General features: G+C 32.2%; 1 protein-coding gene across 3 annotated transcripts in view; it reads left to right on the top strand.

Annotated features, from left to right (window-relative positions):
• Abd-B (Abdominal B) overlaps window positions 1-23,116 on the top strand; it is a 62,056-nt gene that overhangs the window by 13,120 nt on the left and 25,820 nt on the right. For all 3 annotated transcript variants that reach the window (XM_015983959.2, XM_008203022.3, XM_015983960.2), the window contains 2 exons: window positions 8,210-8,255; window positions 20,870-20,948. The gene's annotated coding sequence lies outside the window, so the exon portion shown is untranslated. The remainder of the gene's footprint in view (window positions 1-8,209; window positions 8,256-20,869; window positions 20,949-23,116) is intronic.

Below are 23,116 nucleotides of genomic sequence, written 5' to 3'. Positions count from 1 at the left end.
TCGTGCAGGTCAGGTCAGGTCAGGTCAGGTCAATATGTTACGACAAAGACAGACTCATAGTGATTTGTGATAGGGCGACAAAGACAGACGTTTTAATAAACTTTAATTAAAAAAAAACTACGGGAATTGCATCTTAATTGAGTTTAAACTGTATGCATACCATGTGTTCAAAAATGCCTGTTCATCAAGTCACCTACGAAATTTGAACGTAGTGTGCAGCTTAGTTTAAATTGTGAATGCCGTCAAAGTGGCAGGAAATTTAAAAACGAAAGAATACACATAGGTGACTTAATGAACAACCATTTTTGAACAAGTTCTATAAACAACAACCACAGATAGAAATTGGTAATCGTAGAAATTTTGGTTAAATTACAATAACTTGAGCTAATGAGCGTAAAATTTTGTTTAAATATTCTTGATCGATCACTACTACAAGCATTAAAATTAGGGGCTTTAAAAGTCACCGAATAAATCATAAATAATTTATGACCCAACTTTTTTATGGAATGATTTGAATAATCAATACCTCATTAGAGACCAAAATATTGACTAATTGTTTGATTATCTAAAACACGAAACGTTTCTATGAATTATACATAGGGGATTAGAGAATTGATTTTGTAAGAATAATTCAACAAAAATTTTATTCAACTGATTTTCTTAGAACCTGTTAACATTTCGAATTCGAGATTTTGAAATGTTTCAAAACAAAAAATTTACAACTGATTGTGAAGTAGGATTAGCTTTTTGATGTTGTTTCACAAAAAAAGTCAGATTAATTATAATTTTGTAGATTTCAAAAGGTGATAATATTAAGTTGCTTTAAAAAAGCGTTTTATTGATTTTACAACGTGACATTATAAATGTTATACATTTACAATAACTATATACGACCACTGAGGCAACAAAAAATAAATAAATACCAAAAAACTTAAATTAGACCTTAAACGTCTTAAAACTATGGATCTACAAACTCATCTAAGGGCTGGTCACATAAATTTTTCGCACTGCAAAAAAAACAAGAAAACAATATTTTTTGATTAAATAATTTCGCATGTGGTGACGATAAATGTTCGGTTCTCTGGCAGTGCGAGGCGTTATTTTAAACGAAATAGTAATTAAACACGCCCCTCTCAGATAATGGTTATAGAGCAATTACATTTATGCAGAGTAACCCTTTGATGGTGTTCATGTTGATTAACTCGCGCATTTGCATTCAAACAACTGAATCCTTATCACTTTAAATAATCCCGAAGTTGCACAATAAAAATAATGTGGGGATGGCCAAAACTTTAGTAGTAACTGTATATCAGTAGACATAACTCTCGAGTTCCAAACATCCCTATAAACATAACTAAGTTAATTTAGTGTAAGACATAAAACAGAACTTCTGGGTCATAGACAGATCTCCTTGCTCTTTCCCGTGTGCGGAATTTAATTTCCGTGAAACGGGTCTTGGTGGATAAATTTTCTGATTTGAATAATTGTGGGTTGTGCCAACAAAGCGCGATCGAATCTAATTCCAGAAATGGACGTTAATATCCGAGGCGGGAGGATAAGCAGATAAAATATTCAATCTGCGTGTTTTGTCTTGGCAATTTTATTAAAATCTCTTCAGACATTTATTACGGATCTTGCAGTAATGCGGCACTTTCCGCTTTTATTGGATTCAATTTTACACACGCCACGAACTCTGGACGCATATTTGCTGCAATTAACCGGCGAATAGTTTGATTTGCGGAAACAGATGATCTCTAGTCCGGGTTTGTTAAGCTCGAACATCCGCCAGATGGTCGGATCACGGAAAAAACGCAAGATAATTAAATAAATCTGTCACGAGACTTGCGCCATAATCGATCTTGTGTGTTCTCAAGAAGGGCGCTTGTATTATTCACGGGTTTTAAACAAGTTTTCATGTCATTTTCACGCCGTCCCCGGGGAAATAATGCACTCTTTTCCGCGACTATATTTTTCTTCGTCCCTTTTTACGTTTCCTTGCATAATTATAAATTTAATTAAAGTTTGCCTCGTAAAGCCGGCTTTATTAAAAAGAAAGCGGACGTCGGATCGAAGTCTTGAATTTTTCTCACAATGGATTACAAATTGATAAGGCGTGCCCTCCCAGGTCATAACTCGAGTTTAGTTTAATGCGAGCCGACAGCTCCAAAATGGTGACTGCGACAATTTATCAGATTAACCTGTCAGGTGGGGTATTTTTGAGCCCCGTCTGAAATAACACACCACCCCTCCTGGACGAAAAATATATTTTGCTGAGACTTGATCTATTTCTGCAGCATGGCCGTATTTCGTTCTTTTTCTCGAGTTTTACGAGCTAGTCGCCCGGTTGGCTCCTGGGGTTTTTCTTTCCCAACGTTGGCAAAGCGGCTAGCCGATTATTTTTCCCCGCTGAAGTTTCCTCTCCGCTGCTGGGGCTTCTCTCTCCTGCTGGCGGCCCCAGCAGGATGGGGCCGCCGGCAGGAGGGAAAAACAGGCCGGGGTGTGCCAGTGTTTGAGTTATGTATGCGACTGATCCACGGTTCGTTAGCTTATATGGGTTGATACCAGCTTTTGTGCTTTGCTTTGACTGGGATTTTACGATTTTTGTGGAGGAACGGCTTGATTACAAAGTCGGGATTTTGGGATGAGTGTCTAGAGTTGGGCGTAATGAGTGGGTTAGTGCAGAGACACGATAAAACTAACATCGTTGCGTTAAAGAAAAATAAAGTCGCTTTATAGGATATTTAATGGGGTTTAAAGTTGTCAACATGAAATGAATCGGTCTTTCATTGGACATAAATTTAATGCACCTTACTCAAGTATGAGTTCCTCATTTGTTGCATTATTTAGCCCAACAGATTCTTGGTTTGTCGGCTCACTTCAGCAATATTCATAAAATTTGACCAATATTTTCCCTTATAGCTGTTTACGTTCATTAAACATACATTCATTTCCACAATGTATATTTATTAACCTTTAATTGTGTTTTTATCGACACGTTTTTATGGCTTCATAATTAAAGGCACTAATCGAATCACATCGCTCGAGAAGATGTGTATTTTTTAAATAATTTTATTTGCCGAGCTTGGGCAAATAAAATCAGCGAGGGCCATTAACCGAAAGGGCTTGTAGTGTCATTAATCTAAAAACTTTGGATGTATAATGCCGGCAATAAACCGAAAAATTGTGAATGCATTTAAAACGCAGCCAATAAAATTGTGTTTTCCTTATTATGGTACTCTTATTCCAGTAGCAAGCTCGGTCGTAAACTGTAAACGATTGTTGTTTTATTAGATTGAAAGTACACAATACAATTTAATATATAAATGAAAATAGTTTCTGCGAGAATCAATGAAGGGCGCTGCGTGTGCGAGATCAAGGGTCACGTCCGCTTGAGAACCTTCGATAAGACGAACGTTTTGGTTGATGAGCTTTGGGCAAATAATGACTAGGAGCGTTCACAGAGATCACTCCAGAGTCGTTTTCGAAGGAAAGCAATCAACCCGTTGCGTGATGTCGTAAACAGCCTAGTCCCTTGACGAAGGGTAATGTCACTTCAGATACGTGAACTTTGGAACATTGATGGAGGGATAAAGACGTTATTCTTCAGAGAGCCACCTTTGAAGTTTCCATGCATATTTTATTGTTACTTTATTTGTTGACCTTACACATACACTTTGACACAAGGATGACAAATTTATTTTTATGGGCCGTGGGACCGATGAGAAAATATTGTTTGTTTTATTTATGGCTTGTTTTCGATTCGGCAAGCAAACTTCATATCTAATAAAATTAAAGGGAGGATTAACAGCGACCCGGGCTGGTATAAAAAATTGACACATGAGCAAGGGGCGCTTGGGACAAATTAGAGGCACAAAAACGAATTTAACTACCCAACAGTCAACCAGACGGAATCGTGTCTCAATTTGGAAAACTTTTTGTAATACAGTTAAACATTAATATTTCCGAGAGGTTTTCATAAAACTAAAAAAATTCGTTGAATTCATTTATTAATTCACTAGGTGCTGCTCGACTATTTGAAAAAAAATCTGTTTTTTTAAATGAGAAGAATATTTTTTGTAGACCTGAGTGTAGTTTTGGAAACTTTAATTTATGTAGAGGTGTGTTTGAGAAAATTGGATTTACCTAAAGTTCATAAACTGTTTTTTTGGCAATTTTTGGGTGTTATTAGCGTTTTCTGTGTAGGAAAATGAAATGTTTGGCTTTATTACTCACTTTTTCGTATACCTAGGTATATATGTTTATTTCAACTTACCACTTTACTAAAATTAATTTTAGTTAACGGGAAACCGTTTTTGACTTTTGAATTATTTTGACTATGTTTATTTAAGTTAAATTTAGGTCAAAAAAAAACTTTTTATCCAAAAATGTCACAATGCAAATTTATATTGTTTTAAATAAAACACACTATATCTGTTTTGTGCATATTTTGGATACGTGTATACATATTTGTAAATTATAATGTTTTTTTACTAGTAGATTTTGCTAGGTATTCGAAATAATTAGTTCTCACTGATAAAAACCACACATTTTTAATAATTAAAAAAAATTACAACATTAATACAACAAGCAATGTCAAAATTAACATTAGTGTATGTAAATACACACAGTTGTTTAAGTAGGTAAGTTTAAGTAATAAAGAACTCTGGACATAAAAAAACTTTCGAGTAACTTCCTTGTTTTACTTTTCGAGAATCTTCCTATAACATTCTATTAGTGGTAATAATTTATTTTCAGTATAAGAAAAGGTATTTGGTATTTTTTGTATTGTCTCTCAAAATTATACAATTTTCTGGCAACGTTTCGATTTTAATTTAATTTTTTTCAGGCAGTCAGTTGCTTTTTTATAAACGGATTGAAGAGGATTAAATTAAAATCAAAACGTTACTAGAAAATTTTGAAATGACGTTTATGCTCTTGAAAAATTGTGACGGCAGAAATTCCGGAAACAATTTCTAGAAAATTGTGTTTTTTTTAGTGATAGTCTAAAAAACTAAGCAAAATTGACCAAACACAATTAAAATGAATAATTTATTCATAAATGTCCATTAAAAAGCTTTTATATTGTTTATTAAAAAATTAAAACTGATATTTGGATCCGCTCTTGCTAAGTTATTATTATTCAGTTAATCGACACATTTTTTACTTTTTTCTTATGCATTAAAATAACCACTGAAGATACCATCAGGAATAAATATTAAATATTTTATTTTTTTTCTATATATCTGTGATTTTTTTAGAATATTTCTACATCTTGTTATATTAAAAATTAATAGGTAAATATAAAATAGTTGCCAGAAATAATAATTATTAATTGTTGTAATTTGACAACAAGCGGTTCCTTGGTAAATGTTTTTCTTTAGTTCTGCCAAAAGTTCGTAAAAAATAATTTAAATAAACGTAATTTTGGCGCTAGAAATTATTTTATTAAAAATTTTGATCACCTAATATCTTCTTATGTTGATAGATTAATATATTTAATGGCTGATGACGCCAAATTGAAGGCTTTTTTATTTTTTACTTAAGTATATAATTTTTATAATTTAGTTATAACTTGTATTATTAAGTTTATTATTATTAAAATGGGCAACTTTCGTTAATTAATTTAATTTTTTGACAGCTCTTTACTATTTAGAAAAATCAATAATAAAATCCTGTTCAAGACAGACTTAAAAAGGTTCTATTTTTAGTCGTTTTATAATATTATTAAAATCTTATCCTGCACAGTTATGTGTATGTTGGAAAATTGTGTACCGTTTGATTCCGGCAATGACAACGTATCCGATGTTGTCTCGGCTCGTAACTTGTGAAATTTTATTTGATATTTTCGATTTCCGTGGAAATTTTATTAGACATTTATAAAATTTCGTCAAAGATAAGAGTGAATTTAAAAGATTGCTTCGGACATAAAATTCCGAATGATCAGATAGAGTCGTGGCTTGGCTTAATTTATGTTGAAAAAATGTAAATCGTGGTGTTTCCATCACCTTGAAAGCAACGTATGAAACCAAAGTGTCGTTGATTGGTGCGTGAGTGAAACAACAGCCGTTCTTTTCCCCTGATCAAGTACTCGCCGCTATTTCCAATAAAACTTATGAGCACAAACAGTTTCGTGCGAAATATCAGTGCGTCTAGATGTCTCAAAAAGCTCGTCGGGAATTCGAAAAAAGCGATAAAAATTCCCGCCGCTTTGGCCTCATTATAGTTCTTCGTGTGCGGTGAAATATCCCCGGAATTTAATTTAAGAAACAACGTTGTGTTGGTGCCACTGTTATTAATTTTCCGTGCTTAAAATATCGACGATACAAATCAAACTTGTTTTACCTCCCGTCACTGAGACCTCCTCTTCCAAGCCCTCTTTGTCTCGTCAGCCATGCTTGGAACTTTTAACCTACGCTAAGAACAGTCCCAACATCTCAATTCACCAAAAACACGCACTTGTGTCCGGTTTGAAGGCCAGCCCGTGACTATTTGCGGTTGGCATCAAACCGCAACCCTTCAATTACCTGAAAAGTGAAATTTCGCCGCATGCAAAAGCCCTTAGTCTAAAGTTAGATTTTATGGGTTTATTGGTGTCTTCATTTCACCCTGAGGTAATTATGTGAGTCGTGCCACGGGTTTCTGTTCCATCGAGATAAAGCCGGCCTTACATTCTTCGGCTTTAGAGGGGTCCGACTGCTACCCCTTGCTAAGTCACTACTTTACACTGCTGGGTTCTGGTTGGTCGACTCGGCCATGGGTTCGATTCATAACGCCGCCGTATTGTTAAAGATGTAGATGTGTTTTTGCACCAATTGAAGGACACTGAACTCGGGGTGTTGTGCAAAGTGAAAGTGATCCAAGGACCAAGAGGTAACGCCAACTGAAAAAAGCTCGAGCTTTCGGCTATGTAAATATAACCAGCAGTTAAATTTTTACGATATTTACTTAAAATTTTTATTTATCGTTAATCGTGCCTGTTTGATAGAGTGTTAGTTTTATTGTAACGACATTGCATTAAACACGCGTTTATTAACTACTTAGCGATTAGCAATAATAAATAAACTGCATTTAAATTCATCAAAAATACTGGTACTTCACTTGCGGTTAGCACCTGACGCCATTTTATCGCTCCTCGATCAAACAATTTTTGATTAAAATTTAAATTAGCCCAAACCGTCTCTACCATTTTTCAGAATTTAAATGTCTTAATTATTTCCTGCTTAATTAAAAAATATTTCTTTCGGACCGGTTTTTTGAGTTTAACAATGACTTCATAAAAAATGGGAGTTTATAGATGACATAAAATTATCCCAGATTATGATTAGCATTTTATTATGGTTTTCGTGGTTTGAGATGAGAGGGGGCCACAGCAGGAAGCCCGAAATTTGGAGGCTTTGCAAGACGATAATTAAACATGAAATACGAAATGACTTGTTGAAAGCAATTATTTATTCAAATAGTGTGTTTAAGGACAATAAAAAATTGGAAATAAATATGCAATAAACGCAAAATTGTTAGTTTGGAGTTATTTTATTTCTCGGTCAAAATTTTTAAGTTTGGTTGAATTAGGGATATCTCCACACGTCCTGTGCATGTCAGCTTATCAAGTTAGTCCACCGTGTCCCGTTTAATAGAAATATCGCGAAACGAGTCCCCCGTGCTTGATAACTAACTGTTTAATCGGAAACCAAGAGATAGCCGTTTCAATATGCATGAGGCGTTATTTTTGCAAAAGCTCGATTAGCTCCGAGTTAAAACGTGAAATCGATTAGAGTGCGAGCTTTCAGAGGAACGAATTTTTCAGCTTTTGTCAAAAGAGCTGTCGCGGTTTATTGGCGAGCGAAACCGGTTTCATTATCTCCATTAAAATTTCTTCAACATGGTTCTCGGCTCTCGATAATTACAAAATGGCTTTAAAAATCGAGACTGGAAAGCGTCTTATCACAAGTGACCGGTGTTGTATTTTCAGACCAGCGACACACACGTGCAACTTGTGTAAATTTCCGTCAAGGTTTCTCTATTTTAGTACCAGAATATTTACGTTAAGTTTCGAGATTGGTATAATTGTGATTTTGGCGTAGTAGATAGTATGGAGTAAAATTTTTATGGCTAATGCTGGACGTAAACGCAGACGGTTTATTATGATTGCGTGCTTTGTAAATATTTAACCGAGCTATGGAAAAAATTAATAATTTAATGTCTGTTCCAGAGAGTCTTCCAGTTCGGAGCGCTTGAAGGTGTCACCCTCACACAAGGTAGGTGACCCAGTAATTAAACAAGCCCATCCATATTTTATAGTTTTGCATATCCTGACACTTACTCACCTTATTTCCATTAATGCAAATTTGGAAAAATTGATAACGCGCTTTGAGGTCTCGTGCCTGCGCTTATTTCACCCTTGATTTGGATTCGGTTATTTAGATTCTTGTATCTCGTATCAGAATTCTGAAACGTTCATAAATATTATTGAATATAATTTACGGCCGAGTCTTGTGTATAAACCGTCGACCCACTCGGTCATTACAACCACCACTCCACGTAAATTCGCTCCCTCTTCGTCTCACATGCCGTGGAAAAAGCCTGAACATTCCGATTGCAATTTGCAACAAAGTATCGCGATGACTATCTGGTCTTTCAGGTTTCTGCTAGATGAAGTTACAAGTCGTAAGTCATTCATTTTTTCCCTCATTACTGGCACTGAAAAAATAACAAATCGAGAAAACAAGGGACGCAAATGGCTACTTGCGGACAGGCTACTGAAAATTGCATTAGTTTATTACTCGGCCTTCTCGTAAATCAGACGAATGCCTTCTATGCAGAGAAAAGCAATAATATTTAACTTAATAGCAATGCATAGAGGTAATGGCTTTATGATAGCCATAACGTTACATGCTTTGGGGGAAATCGCAGAAGCGTAAATACGATTATTTCGATCAAGGGAAATTTTAATTGCTAATGCGAATAAATGATAACCAAGTAGGTTCACAGATAATGAACGAAATTAATATTTCATTTAGTTTTTATGTGCCACTGCTTTGCAAGTCTAACTATTTTTTTATTAGTTTGTAACTAAGAGTCTATAAACAGAATGTAAGTGTCAAAGAAAATATACGAGCGAGTTATTGACTTTCTGCGATTTTTTAAATCTGAATTAATTGGTGTTTGCAAATTTCGTGTTTAAATAAAAGTTTGAAACAGGTACATGGACTCAAGTGTTCCAACAATAAACAACACAAGGTAAATTTCTGACTTACAACTACAAATGATTTTTTTAAACTAAAAAGTTAATTATTAAAGTTTTGAACTTATTATCATAATCGCGTTTTAATTTAAAGAATGTTTTTTTGTTTATCTTGTGAGAAAATCGGCAATTAATGAAAATATTTTTTTGAAACAATATTGTAGTATACAGGGTGTACCAGCGATGTGAAAAGTTCTATATTATTGACCTTTATATGTTAGAAAATTTATCTTTTTTTACGAAAGTCGTAACTCTCTGACTCGCCTGAAATTATTTACAAGTATACAGTGTGTTTTCAAAATGAGCAACAATACAAACTTATGATTTTTTAAATAGAACATTCTACATTTTTTCATTTTTTAAAGTAGCTTTTTAAACTAATGTCATTTTTTAAATAATTTGATTTTTTAACAAAAACACACTTTAAATTAAATAAATTATATCAAAACTAAGAAAATAAAAGGAAAAATTTCAAAGTTCACGAATATATTTTTTATTTTTATGTTAAATAACTTAAAAAAATTAAATAAGACACCTAATTTTTTATTTTTGCATCTAAAAGAACTGTAAATTGTCTTGTTAAAAACAATACCAGTTAAGTGTCTCTTGCTGCTTAGTCAAAAAATGATTAACTAATATTTCAGTATTCGAAAAGTAAAATTTTTAGCTAATAGTAACTTTAATGTCATTTTTTTCAGTGAAATAACTACAATTTTAAAATTTTTGCCGAATTTTTAAATTTCTTATTAATTCCAACAAATGGTTCTTGGTGGATTTACCATGGTTATTGTATGGTTCATCATAGTTGGTGAAATTAACCTTTAAAGTCAAGTAACTTTTTAGTTATAAACTCTAGTCATTTGAAACTTTATGTTTTTATTTAGACAGTTTAATAATCTTTGAGAAGCAAGAACAAAAAATAGGATGTTTTATTTAACTTTTTCAAGTTATTCATCTTTTAACCACTTTCTTTATTTTTCTACGTTCTTAATTGTAATGCGTTAAATAATTGGAAAATATTTTAGTTTAAACTTTTCTGTTTAAAGTGGTGAATGTCTTACTTTTTAAGAAATCGTCGTTTTGTGTAATAAATTTTTAAATAAAACGTGTTTTTTTTCGCCAAAAAACTCAAATCATTTCAAAAACTAAGCAAAATCGATTAATACAAGTTTAAATCAAAATCATCAGTATTAAAAGCTGCGTCCAAAAATGCAATAAACTTTAGGAAATTTTATTTGAAAAAATAAACTTTAGTATTTTTTAATATTGAGACAGCTGTATACATACAGCAATATTTTAAAACTATGCAACAGAAAGGCAGCTATAATCTAAAAAAAAAGTGAATATCTGTAATAATAAACAAGTTATGGAGCTTTTTCGGATCGTTGGGACAGTAAATTTTTGTTTTTTATAATTTGAGAATTGAGATTTACCTCAAGATTTACGTAATTATTTGTGAAACGGATAGAAGTTTTATGTTCTTTTAGGCAACTTGTAATTTTACTGGCGTTATGAAACAAGTATATTTTTATAAAAAAAAAAATTTAAGGGGGTTTGTAAAATTGATTGCAAATGGGTTATCAGTGATCGTTTGAGTGCGCTTTCGCCAAGAAATTGAGTTAAGTGACGTCCGCCATTAAAAAGTTTTATTGTCACGTTAGTGTGGTAGTTCGCACGTGTCTGAACGACCCATAATGATATTGTTACATCAATAAACCTATCTCCTACATCTAAACATTTGACACAACTTTTATATGTCAATAAAAATTTAATTTCGAATATGATTGACGAACCTGTTAGATCATTAGTTAAAGTTCGTTTAATGCGCTCCAAGTTAAGTCGGGTCAGTATATTAATTACCTGTCGAGAATCTCAGTGATTTATCGATTATACTACATATAATTTAAGTGTAATAATGTATGCTTTACGATATCTCGTATATCTTGCACCCAGCACAATCAACAATACTAAGTAGCGGCAAAAACGCCATCTTGCCGATTTTTGCTCCGCGCCTTGATTGCTTTTAGCGAGTCACTGTGTGCTTTTTGCATTTTCCGCTTCAATAAACGCGAGATACATAATTTCGAGCCGGCGAGCTATTAACCGCAAATGCATTCGTGCGTCGAAATTGCTCGTCTCGTAAACTATTTCCTAAGATAAAAGCACGTTCGATTAATTTTTAAATATTGCCGAGTGGGCAAAAGCCGCGCTTTGGAATCAACAATTTAGTTGTTTTCTTTGCGTTCAATGACACGGAAGGAATTGCTGGATATTTACAGGTCATGAATTTTATTCGGTGAATTTCTTTAAAGTTTTGGGCAAAGCCTGCAAGAGTTATTGCAAGTGGATGCAATAAAACCAAGTTTAGATAAACGATTTTCTTGCGCAAAAATTTGCCCCGCTCTTATTTTACTCAAGTTTGTGACTTTTACGGTTGGCTTATTTTCGTTTTGTGCACTGGGCTTGACATGCACGGAAAATTGCATCGCTGTGCTGTAATGGGATACAGAATTCGGTGCCTTTTTCAGGCGATATTTATGATATGCGTTTTTGTTTGATAGTTATTAGGTTTCAATCCAACATTTTATTTACAACCTATATGGATAACTCGCGATTTATTTATGGGCTTCGAGCATTTTGTTGCAGAAAGTTGCAGCGAGGGGTGGCATAAAACTCAATGTCTCTGAAAAATTTAATAGAGCCACAATAAAAAATTAGATAAAGTTTATTTTAATTTTATATACGACGTATACAATTTCGGAAAGGAACGTAAAATAACCCTCTTTACATAAAGTAATATATGGATCGTAAATTATGGGATAATTTTTGAGCAAACATATAAAACGGACTTCTGATTTTCCGCTCAACTTTGGATAAACGTAAGCAAACAAACAATTAAATTTTATGGGAGCTGTAATTGTTACAGTACACACAAAAAACACTTTTTAAATCGCATCTATCACAAAACAACTTCCAGGAGTAAATACAGTGATAAAAATGCAAACAAATTTTTATTTGTGGTTACTTTCTATGCAACTATTTTAATCTGTAAAATTCCATTCTTTCATTCCACTTAACACCTGCCTACGCAAACAGATAAAACTAAACTTTGCAAATTAGCGACATTTCTCACATTTTCCGGAACAAAATTGCACAGAAGAATTATTTTCTAAAATTGTCTAATTTGCGTCGTGATGAATGTCCAAGGCTTAGTGGCCTCTGTTACTGAATAACAAGGACGAGAAGATTTATGACGATGCAAACGAGGTTCAGTCGCTTTGGCCAAGGACTTTCCGGCGGCAAAGCTGCGGAATTGGTTTGCTCTATTTATTCAAACGTTTCCAGCTGAAGGTAAAATTTTAGTTAACTTTTCTTATATTTCACATGATATTACCTAGATTTAAATTTTTAAAAATTATTCCTAGCTAATAAAAAATATTTACTAAACTCATGTGTATTAACCTAAGTAAATAATAAAATAAAATACTATTTTTAATTTTTTTTTCCTTGTAGTTGCAATTTTAATTTAAAATAAACTTAACGTGCTTTTGCTCTGGATTTTTTTGCTATCTCCATCAATTACTTCGCCGTAGTCGGCCTTTAAAACTGAAAAACAACGGTTTTTGGATTTTTTTGTAAACTATAGGACTTAGGGAAATAATCAAAATCGTCTAAATACATTTTCAAGAACTTGTTGAGCGGTAAAAATTCGAATTCACTCTGGACAACGTTTTCGGTCACAGAGGAATTTTTGATGTTTCAATAAAAAAATTGATACTTATTTTGAACTTAGGCTTGGCCTAAATGGCTTGCACAGACAAATTTTCAGCTTTGTTATCTACTAGATTTTTTTAATCAAATTTTGAATTTTTTTTTAAATTTTTATCGATTTTCGGTAACTATATCTCGAGTATTGTTCTATGAGCTTTACTTATCGAGAAAATTGGTAACAGATCTAAAAATTCTTAGATAAAAGAAGTAACTTGAAAACTGTTAGGAATTTTGAGGGTTTGTCTTGACGCCAATCGACTTCTCTTTTTAATATTTTTTTGAATATCTTAAATTCTTGAATATTTTTGCAATAATACAAAATTAAATACTTTTCTGTAAAAATACCTATAGATACCTACGATTTTTGGACGTGCCACAAATTAGATTTTGTTATTGCGATTCGAATGGCGTTGGACTTTTTTTAGCTACAATAGTTTTCTGTTGATCAGCGTTTAGAAAGTAAAAAAAAAAATAGAAATTGAAACGGTTTTTGACATTTTTTCGGAATTTATAAGCGCAAAAACATAAAACTTTAGTCACTTCCAGGTTCTTCTTCGTTACAACGGCTCTTTTAACATTTTACTAAGAAAATTATAACAAAACAAAGTTTTGGGTCAAAATTGTTTGCCCAGAGGAATTCCCTGTGTCATCATTTTTTATCAACTTTGAAAGTTTTTTTACGATATTTTCGAAATTCGAAATGAAAATGGTAGAAAAATTCTATACAAAAAATCTAGAATTAAATATTGCTAAATGTATGCAAAAATTCTTAGAACAAAATGATAAAAAGATTGCTGAAGACGACAGTAATTAAAAAGAAATGTGTCTTAGCACCTAAGTAAACTCATACCTGAAAAAGTAGCTGAAATTATGTGTCATGTAACAAATTATTTCAAAAAACACGGCTCCTAAAAACAGCCAAACAAATATTAAAGATTTTAAGTAAAAAATCTGTTCCCTTTTTAATTATTTGAATAATAATAATAAAAAGTTTAATAACAAAATGTTTACTGTCAATCTTTCAAATATCAACATGGTCAAAAAACTGAAAAATTCACCTCAAGCTATACAAAACATTTTATTTAACCTTTTATTTAACCTATTTAACACGAATAAGTAATTAAGTTATTTAAGAATTCTGCGTACCAATAAAATATTTTTTTAATATATTTTTGTTGCTGTTTTAAATTTGAATATGTTTAGTGAACAGTTTGCTTTCGTAATCCTATAAAAACACTTTGTTTGATATTTATGGTGTTATGTTAAGGGTTTAGCTCTCATTATATACTTTCTGTGATGGTCACTTTGTCACATTTCTATGTCTCAGTAACCTACAACCGTTCAATTCAGTTTATTAAAAAAAATATTTTTTTTATAATAAAATTGCTCATTTCTTATTAGCGGACACCTTTTCACAACGGAGAGTTGAAGATTTCTCATCGGTGTCCGCTGTCGAGAGGTTTTACTGTTTATATCTATTATTAGATTTTTACGAATTTTATGAAATTTTGCTCGATTTAAATGTTATCACTCGATAACTCTGGAATTATTAATACCAATTCAGAAAGCGCAGAAGCGATTTAAAAAATTAGAAAATTATCTGTGTAAAAAAAGCAAGATGATTATTCTACGACTTAAAGTGATTGATTTTTTTTTGTTTTTCATGTCTACCTATTTATGTATTTTTTAATTGTATAACTGAATTTATTACCTATAGGTAAGCAATACTTCGAGATCTAAACCTTCTGTAGGTAGTGTTATTCATGAAATACAATTTTAATTAAATTAAAAATATTTTAGTAAAAAAATGTCATTTACGAGTACCTTGAAGCATAAGAAGATAGGATTTAAAGCGCGATATGATAAATTAAGCATTATTATTTTACTGGCTTTTACTTTTGACATTTACTGGTCGGTTGGTCGGTGGCACCGCTACCAACCTTTTAGACACTTACATTAAATAACCAATAACTTAAAAGCCTTAATTGACGTAACATTAAAAATTGAGATATAACTTCAAACATAGGTAATTAAATGATTTCTTGGAGACTTGCTGATAAGCCTGTCCCTGGTCGCATTTCCAAGGCTCCGAGGTTATTCACATCACAAACCGAGCTTTCGGTGCAAAACCTTACCAAAATCGCTTCCTGCAAAGTGTCCGTCAGTCTGGGCATCGCCCAAAAAGTTCTCGTCCAGCGCATGACCGCGTCCGTGTTGGCTGTATCGAGCGTTTTCCCGGGCTGGTATTGATCCGGAGCCGGCAAGATGGCCTCCGTCTGACAGCACATTGGTGCATGGTCCGATCCCCTATCGTTTACGCTAGACTTGCACGGCATGATCTCCCTGCTGCGCCCCTTCCCAAGGCACCAGACCCGCTTGATCTACGATCCAATAGAAGGATACGGGCGATTCGAGCGAAAAGCGCCCGAACAACCTCCCGAGATAAAGCTCAGTTTCGCGCAGCTTTTTAACTACGTGCTTAGAGTCTGGAATGGATTCCGGGAATAAAATAAATTGCAAGACATGCTTGCTATCTCAGAAGTTTTTAGAGACCGCCTGCAATATCTGGCGAACTTCCAGCCAAGAAAATTTGTTGGTTTTTTTGGAGATGATGAACAAACAGAATCGTAAAAGAAAAGGAAAAACAGGTTCTGGGGTAATTACAATGCTAGAGAGATTACTTTAATTATGGCTTGCAAAGGTTGCGTTACGTGAAAATGCAGATGCGAGCAATTATGGAAGGAGGAAATTGAATTGTGGTTAGCAAGCGGCTTATTCACAATTACACTGTTTCAAATAAATAATGCTAATGTATTGAGAAAAAGTGCGTCATTCTGTAATCGCTTCTAGGAAACATGCTTTATTTAAATTACTGATAAGTGATAATACATTAATACACGTGTCGGAGAGGTAAAATTCACTGAAATTAAAAAAAATATATCCATGTATAATTCGGTTAAAACGTCATTGTTCCACTAAATTATGCTAATTTGAATAATTTAAAATATAATACAAGCTTAGTTAAGCTACTATTAAATTAAAATATTTAAATTTATTGTTAAATGAAACAGTACTGTATAAAAGTCATGTAAAAATCACCAAATTACAGAGGAATTAAAAACTTGTTTCAAGATAATACTGATATAAAATTCAATGTCTAAAAAAATATTATAATTACCTACAGTTTTAAGGACGATTTACAAAATTAACTAAGATGGCTATTCAAACTACTACCTAGTAGTTTAATCCTGAATTCATTTTTTTGTTTTCCGTAAACTTAAAAAAATCACATAAATTTTCTGATAGTTTTATAAGCCAAAACGTCTGTTTTATAAAACAATTAAACCTTTAAAACCTAAGTAGGTATTTTTAAAATAAATAATATAATATAATAATGTAATTTATTTTCAACAGACTTTGGACAATACAATATGGATCCTTACAATATATACTTAAACAATAAAATAAAATATATAAAAAAGAATACTAAGAAAGAAAAGAAAAGGTTCTGACAAAATTAAGACAACTACAAAAAAAATTCTTAAAATTTTACAGTTTTAGATTAGAAATTTTGTAAGAAAATATCTAGGTATATTGCACCTAATATAGTTATATACTAATTGAAAACATTTAAAAAGTGTAGAATTGTGGTAAAGTACCTACCTATTAGAGGTAGAAAAATAAAATTTTGAAATTTTGTGAATAAATTTGAAAAATAAATTATTTTGAAAAAAAATATGAAAAATTGCTAGAGGATATCACTTGGAAAAAACGTTTGTATTGTGCAGCTTTTCTAAAAAGCAAAAAAAATTATTAACGTCTAAGAAAAGATTATTGTCGATTTTTTATAGCATTTTTTATACTTATTTTGAATAATATTTTTTTATACTTATTGTTTTGAAAATAATGGCCCTACTTTTGAATAAATTGTATAATTTGGTAAAATCAATTTATTCTTTTAAACTGTAACAAAATATTTTACATTTTAATTAAACTGAAGTAATTCAAAGACATATTTACGTCAATATGTAAATACCTGAACAGATAAAAAAAATCTATAAATGACTACATTTTTAGCTTTTTGAAGAATTTTGTAAAACAGACCATTATTTTGAGATTTTAAGACATATTAGAAGCACAGATGTTTTTTTCTCACGAATAAAATCATTGTCCTGCAAATTATTAATTTATGTGGCAAACACACAGACGTGTAAATCATAATGACTAAAATCAACAGCACAGAACTGACACTTTATATTTACTAATTAGTTAATACCTACAATAGTTTAAATATCCGGAGATAAAAATACGTTCGTTACGTTATGGTTGAAAGATTTCACTTACCTACTCTTAATAATTTCTTGAATAGTTTGTTTTATTTTTCTTCTTATGGTATCAGCGCAGCTAATAAAACCTTACCTTTGGTTTAAATTGTATTTTTAAAACGTTTTTATCAAAATATGTAAATCGGCTCTTTCACTCGTTAAAAGTCAGTTAATTAATTAAAGATAAGGACTTAAAGTTTTCAAATTAATACAAGACGCTTGTCTAATTTAAAACCCACTACAATTCTCAAGCCAGACTGAAAATATTTTGACAGTGAGGAGTCAAACATTTAGATGTCCCTGAAATCAATTACTGCTGTTTAGGTCAGCTTTCACCGATTTTGAATCACTTTCGTTGCAAGGGTTGACCTAGAAATTTTTTCTACCAACGGAAAATATTGTTCAGGTATAGACACCCAACTGTCATGAATTCACACTTGAGTATAAATATTTACGCAGTGCTTGTTTAAATTTACATGGAAAAATTCGTGACAAGTAACGAGACGAATCAAGCAAATGATTTGATTTATTTTAACATTGGCCTAATTTGTAAATCTTGCATTGTACAAAAAGCGATAAATCATTGTGTGACAAAAATTATTTATGAAATAGAAACGATTCGTGACCAAATCGATCCAATTTTGTTTTTCGGATGAGTTCGTTTGTTGTGGGTGGTTTCCCAGCTCAAGCACCTTCCAACCTTGGCTAAGAATTAAAAATAAATTTGCTCTTAGGTGCGGCTCGGAAACATAAACTCCCAATCTTATTGCAGAGCTTGACAACTATAATACCCAGTATATTGTAAACGTGGTGTCAGAATGTGAAACGGTCTGCACGTATGCGAGATAACGTGAACTAAAATAAGTAGAATTTTATGTCAGTGAGGCGTGACAACATGTAAGGCATTCCCCGATAAAAATAAATATAAAAAGCTTCTTCGCTCGTTGTTTGCCGAATTCGTGGGCGACATTTTCCCACTTTATCATATTTTTACCCTAGACCAGGCTCTCATATCTATGATGCAAACAGAATTTAACAAATTGTAAATAGTCAAAATCATTAAAAAATAATTTTGCTATTGTTTTCGATTATTTTTTGGTTCTTTTAGTATAACGATCAGCGACGGCAATTCCACTAAATTCGATATAAAAATAAAGTCAAAATCGGTTTCGATTTTTGTTCGAAAAGTGGATAATTAAGCACTTGCCTTCAGTCTTTCCCAAAGATAAGGTAAATTACTAGATTGATTTCTAATCTTAATTCGTGCAATAAAACGGGGCACCCTTTAATTGTGGCCATAAATTTTTCCAAATCTAATTTACCATTTCACTAATGACGAACTGAAACACATTTCATTAGAAAAATTGTGCATTTTACTGTTTCCTGTTGAAGCTTCTAAAAAGAAAGAAAATTATTCGTGTCTTTGGCTCGAATTGTTGTTTAAGTGTTAAATTAAAAGTAAAGCGAGGCAAACAAAAGCTTGTAATTAAGTCAAGGGTAATAAAATCCGGCTTAGAATACGTTTCTGTTAACACTTAACAAAATGAACGTCTATAAATAGAGCCTTTATTAAGTAACGCAAAATAAATGGGGAAGTGTGTGAGTCGGGAGAGCTTAGGTCTTGTCTTGTACATTTTAAAGCTTAACCAAGAAAAAACTTCTGCAGCTTTTTTATTTTTTTAGTTTATGTGGCAAACTAGTTTACATTTTTTTTTCTCTTACCAAGAGATAATTTATACTGATTTTGTTTTCTGATTACTCACTAGTAACAGTGATAACCAAAATATATCTCACATTAGTCTATCACGTCTAGTTTTTTTAAATACAGCGTGCTCAAAAACTGGCGCACCAACTCAATGGTGTGTGGTAGAGAACTGGTTACATATAAAGGTAAAAATAGTAAAAACATTTTTTTTATTAAAGTTATTGATAAATAACGGATTTTAGATAAATGATATGTGGCAACGTTGTTTAACAGTCATGATCGCAATAGAATTTGAGCAACAATAAAAATAAATTATTTTTGAAACGGTTTCCTAGGAAATAATTCCCAGTGTTGGCATATCTACACATTGCGATTTTTTGGATGAATTTATTTTTTTTTAAATTAAAAAACTGCTAAAATGTGATAGTAAATTTAAAAATAATTATTCATCGTTTTGTTACGGAACGATTACCTGGTATGAAACATAAAAACATAAAAAAATAATGAAAACTAAAGAAGTTAACACAATAAGTTTGTAGCTCCGGATTTTTTAAAACATGACTTTAGGAATTTTTTCAACATTTTTTCCGTAATCTGCACTTGCTTCTCAATAACGTACCACTAAGTTGGTGCGCCAGTTTTTGAGCACCCTGTATATTCACTAGAAATTTTGAAAATTTGTTTTTGGTGTCTAGCTTAGCATTCGTTGTTTCTGTGATAAACTAATTTTAAACATTTTATTTGCTTTAAAATATCGTCAAGTGAATGTAGATTCAGCCCAAACGACTTTTATTTTATTTGTGGTAAAATTATCTCTATAAAACCTGAGAAACTTAAGCGATCAAATGATTTAATTAAAGTCTTATGAAAAGAGGTGCCAAGGTTTTTGGGATAAAAATATGTTAACAAATTGTTAAATGTTTTGTTTACTTTAAAATATTATCAGGTGAATGTAAATTAGGCCAAAACAACTTTTTCTAAGTTTGTGTTTAAACTATCGTAATAAAACCTGGAAAGCTTAAGCGTAGAATATGGTGAATGTTTCCATCAAGATTTAAAGTCTTATGAAGAGGGTTATTAAGGTTTTTCGGATAAAAATATGTTATTCGTTTACTACTAGTCTACATTAAGCTAATAGTACAAAAGAAGAAGCAGTCTGTAACATTTTTGATGTTGCAAAAATTGTTAAATATTGATACTTTAATAGGTAAATATTTAAAAATCTTGACATTCTATTTTTTTTCGACTTTAGTATCAGTTACTTATTCTTTCATGCTTTCATCTATTGATAAAAATTTTTGTGAACTTGTGTTACTTACAGAAACATTAGTGATATGGTAAAAATACATAGTGTTAAATATAACACTTTGGCGCAAAAATATAATTTTTACTCAATGAAAAGTGGTCACTCTTGTAACGTGTCCAGATAAAATATATTTTTAACATAAATATAGGTTTTATTTAATTTTATTATTGATTTAAATAAGTATGAGATACTATTCTTGGTTCAGTTTACGAAGCTGTGCGTCTTTTTAATACGATAGCTACATAAAATTTTTATATTTCTTCACTATCTTAAGTATTTATTTACACACTCATAGACGAGCCTATAGATGAATTATAAATTTTGAAGTAGGTATTATGACATGAATAAGAAAAGTAAAAAGCTCATCCCCACCCGCAGAATTTCGTGATTTGTTCTATATCAGTGATTTTTTACTCAAGTAGAAACTTTTGGGCTTCTGTGTTTCGATAAAAGCTCTTTAGTCCTCTTAGCTGTGATGTATGACGTTAATAACTTCGCAACTAACGCGTGAAACCTTCCAGATCCCTCTTCTCCCAAGCATGGAGTAAGGAAGACGTTTTCGTGCGAGTTATCTCCCATCTGCTTGGCCAGCCATCTTAGGTGAGTCGACATTTTGTTCTTTTTGCGGTCGCATCTCGTGTAATTGGAAAGGCAAGGCGGAGTCCTTGTTGACATATTTATCTGATACAGCCGGTTTTATCAGGCGCGGTTCTGGTTTCAGAACTCGTATATGTCAACCGCCTTCATTAACTATACGATCTAATGCATTCGCTCGGAATATTTTTATTTTCAAAGGCATGCTGTCGAGGAGATCCAACGTTTTAATTAATGGCCGCCTTTTCAGGTATGTGGAAATATGGGCGCTTGAGGGACGTGGGAACACAGAGCTGTTCAAACTTTAAATCCAGAAGTTTCGGCTTCTTGTTCATGCGTGATTTATGATTATGACACACGATCGCGGATGAACTAATTATGGCCACATTTACCCAAAAATTGTAGTAATCATAAGAATGTAAATTACGACGGCAGGTGAACAAGTCAGTTTAAATTGAAGGTGGAAATTAAAAATGTTAATGCCTTGTCGACTCGGTACATAATCATAAATATAAGGCTTTACTTATCGATTTATGCAAATTCTCGGCGGGAGAAATCGCTTCAATTATCCTGGAAAAAAGTTCGTTTACGCGAAAATTCTGATTTATTTTAATGCGTTTTTTATGTCCCGGCTCCATTTTGTTTAAAAACGCCGCCATAAATTATTGTTAGGGCCGTTTTGAGGAAGTGTGAGAGCGAGGAGCCCCGGGGTGCCGTCCATATGCAAAAACAGAGATAAGATTTGGGTTCTAAAAGTAAAAGGGTATTTTGCGAAAAGCAAAAGCGTATCTAAATTTCGGCTTTGTTATGCTGAACACGCCTGCACCCTTATTTTACGACGGGGGTTTTCATTTCCGAAGGTTATATTTTTTGATACTACCCTTTGAATATGCCAAGATTATGCAAGGGAGAGCTATTTAAATGAGGAGGCTTTTGTTGGCTCGAGCCAACTATTGTGGCTTTCCGAGAAAAGGAAAGAAGTGGATGCCGACGAGTTGACTGCTCTAGGATTGTAAATGCACCATAAAACAAAGCAAAAAATTTTCCCGAAGTTTGATTCAAAATTAAATGTCTTGTGTTCAATTAAGGCCGCTTTATGTCCTTCACTCCTCATATCGTCAGCCCCATTAATCCTAATGTCCACAATAAATCACAATAACCATTGCCAGAGTCATTATTAAACACCAATTAAAACTTTAACAACTCGACATCAATCAAATATTTATAATGTTGCAAAAACCAGTTCATTCATAGTCCCACTACCCAATAATTTGTTACAAAACCGCGCCGATTATTTCGAAAGCCAATAGATAAAATAGGCCATAACAGTTAGCTTTATTATCGCAACAATAATCACTTGCTTAATTGCAACTTAAACCGATTATCATGCCCAAACCGTTTTTATAGCAATTTAAACCAAATTGATGTAAACAAAGCACAAAAATTTTATTATTTATGACACTCTTGTTATAATTGCGATTTTATGTCTTAATTTAATGAGATTTTATGGTTACGTTACTGCCATAATAAATTATTACTTTAGTGGTTTATTGCTTGACAAATTAAGAATTTTGACAAAATGGTTGATTCACTAAATTAATTTACAGTTTTCTTAGGAAAGTGCTGCAAGTTTGGGGGTTTGGGCAGTTGGAAAGAGATGGCGCTGGGAAAGATTGGGTTGAAAGAGAGATCAATGATGGGTTTGAATTATATTATTAACAATATCCAATAAAGAAAACACTGGAGATTTTATTTTCCAAAAATGTTTATTTACCAATTTTAGAAACGCTTCAAATTTATGCACACAATGTTAATTAAAATTACTTACACTAAAAATATATTTATTAATAGTATATATCTTAAAACTGAAATCTGGAAAGAATGAGATCAACTGCAAGCCCTCTAAAGTTTTTAATTTTATCTACACTTAAGTATTACTATAAGAAATATTTTTTACAAAACTAGAAAACATACAAACTATTTTACTCAAAGTAAACACAGATTTAATGAATTAATATTATTTACTCATATTAAAAAATTAACACACTGCTTTCAAATATTTTGTTTAATAAAAATGTAAATGCAACTTACGAAGTCCAGGAAGTAAATTTTTTTTTCTTAAAAGTAGTCCCACTGATTTATTCTAAACTTTACACAATTTAGATATACTGAGG

The sequence above is a fragment of the Tribolium castaneum genome, chromosome 4 (genome assembly GCF_031307605.1).
Source record: "Tribolium castaneum strain GA2 chromosome 4, icTriCast1.1, whole genome shotgun sequence".
In the NCBI taxonomy this organism is placed as follows: Eukaryota; Metazoa; Arthropoda; class Insecta; order Coleoptera; family Tenebrionidae; genus Tribolium; species Tribolium castaneum.
This window is presented reverse-complemented; position numbering and strand designations above follow the sequence as displayed.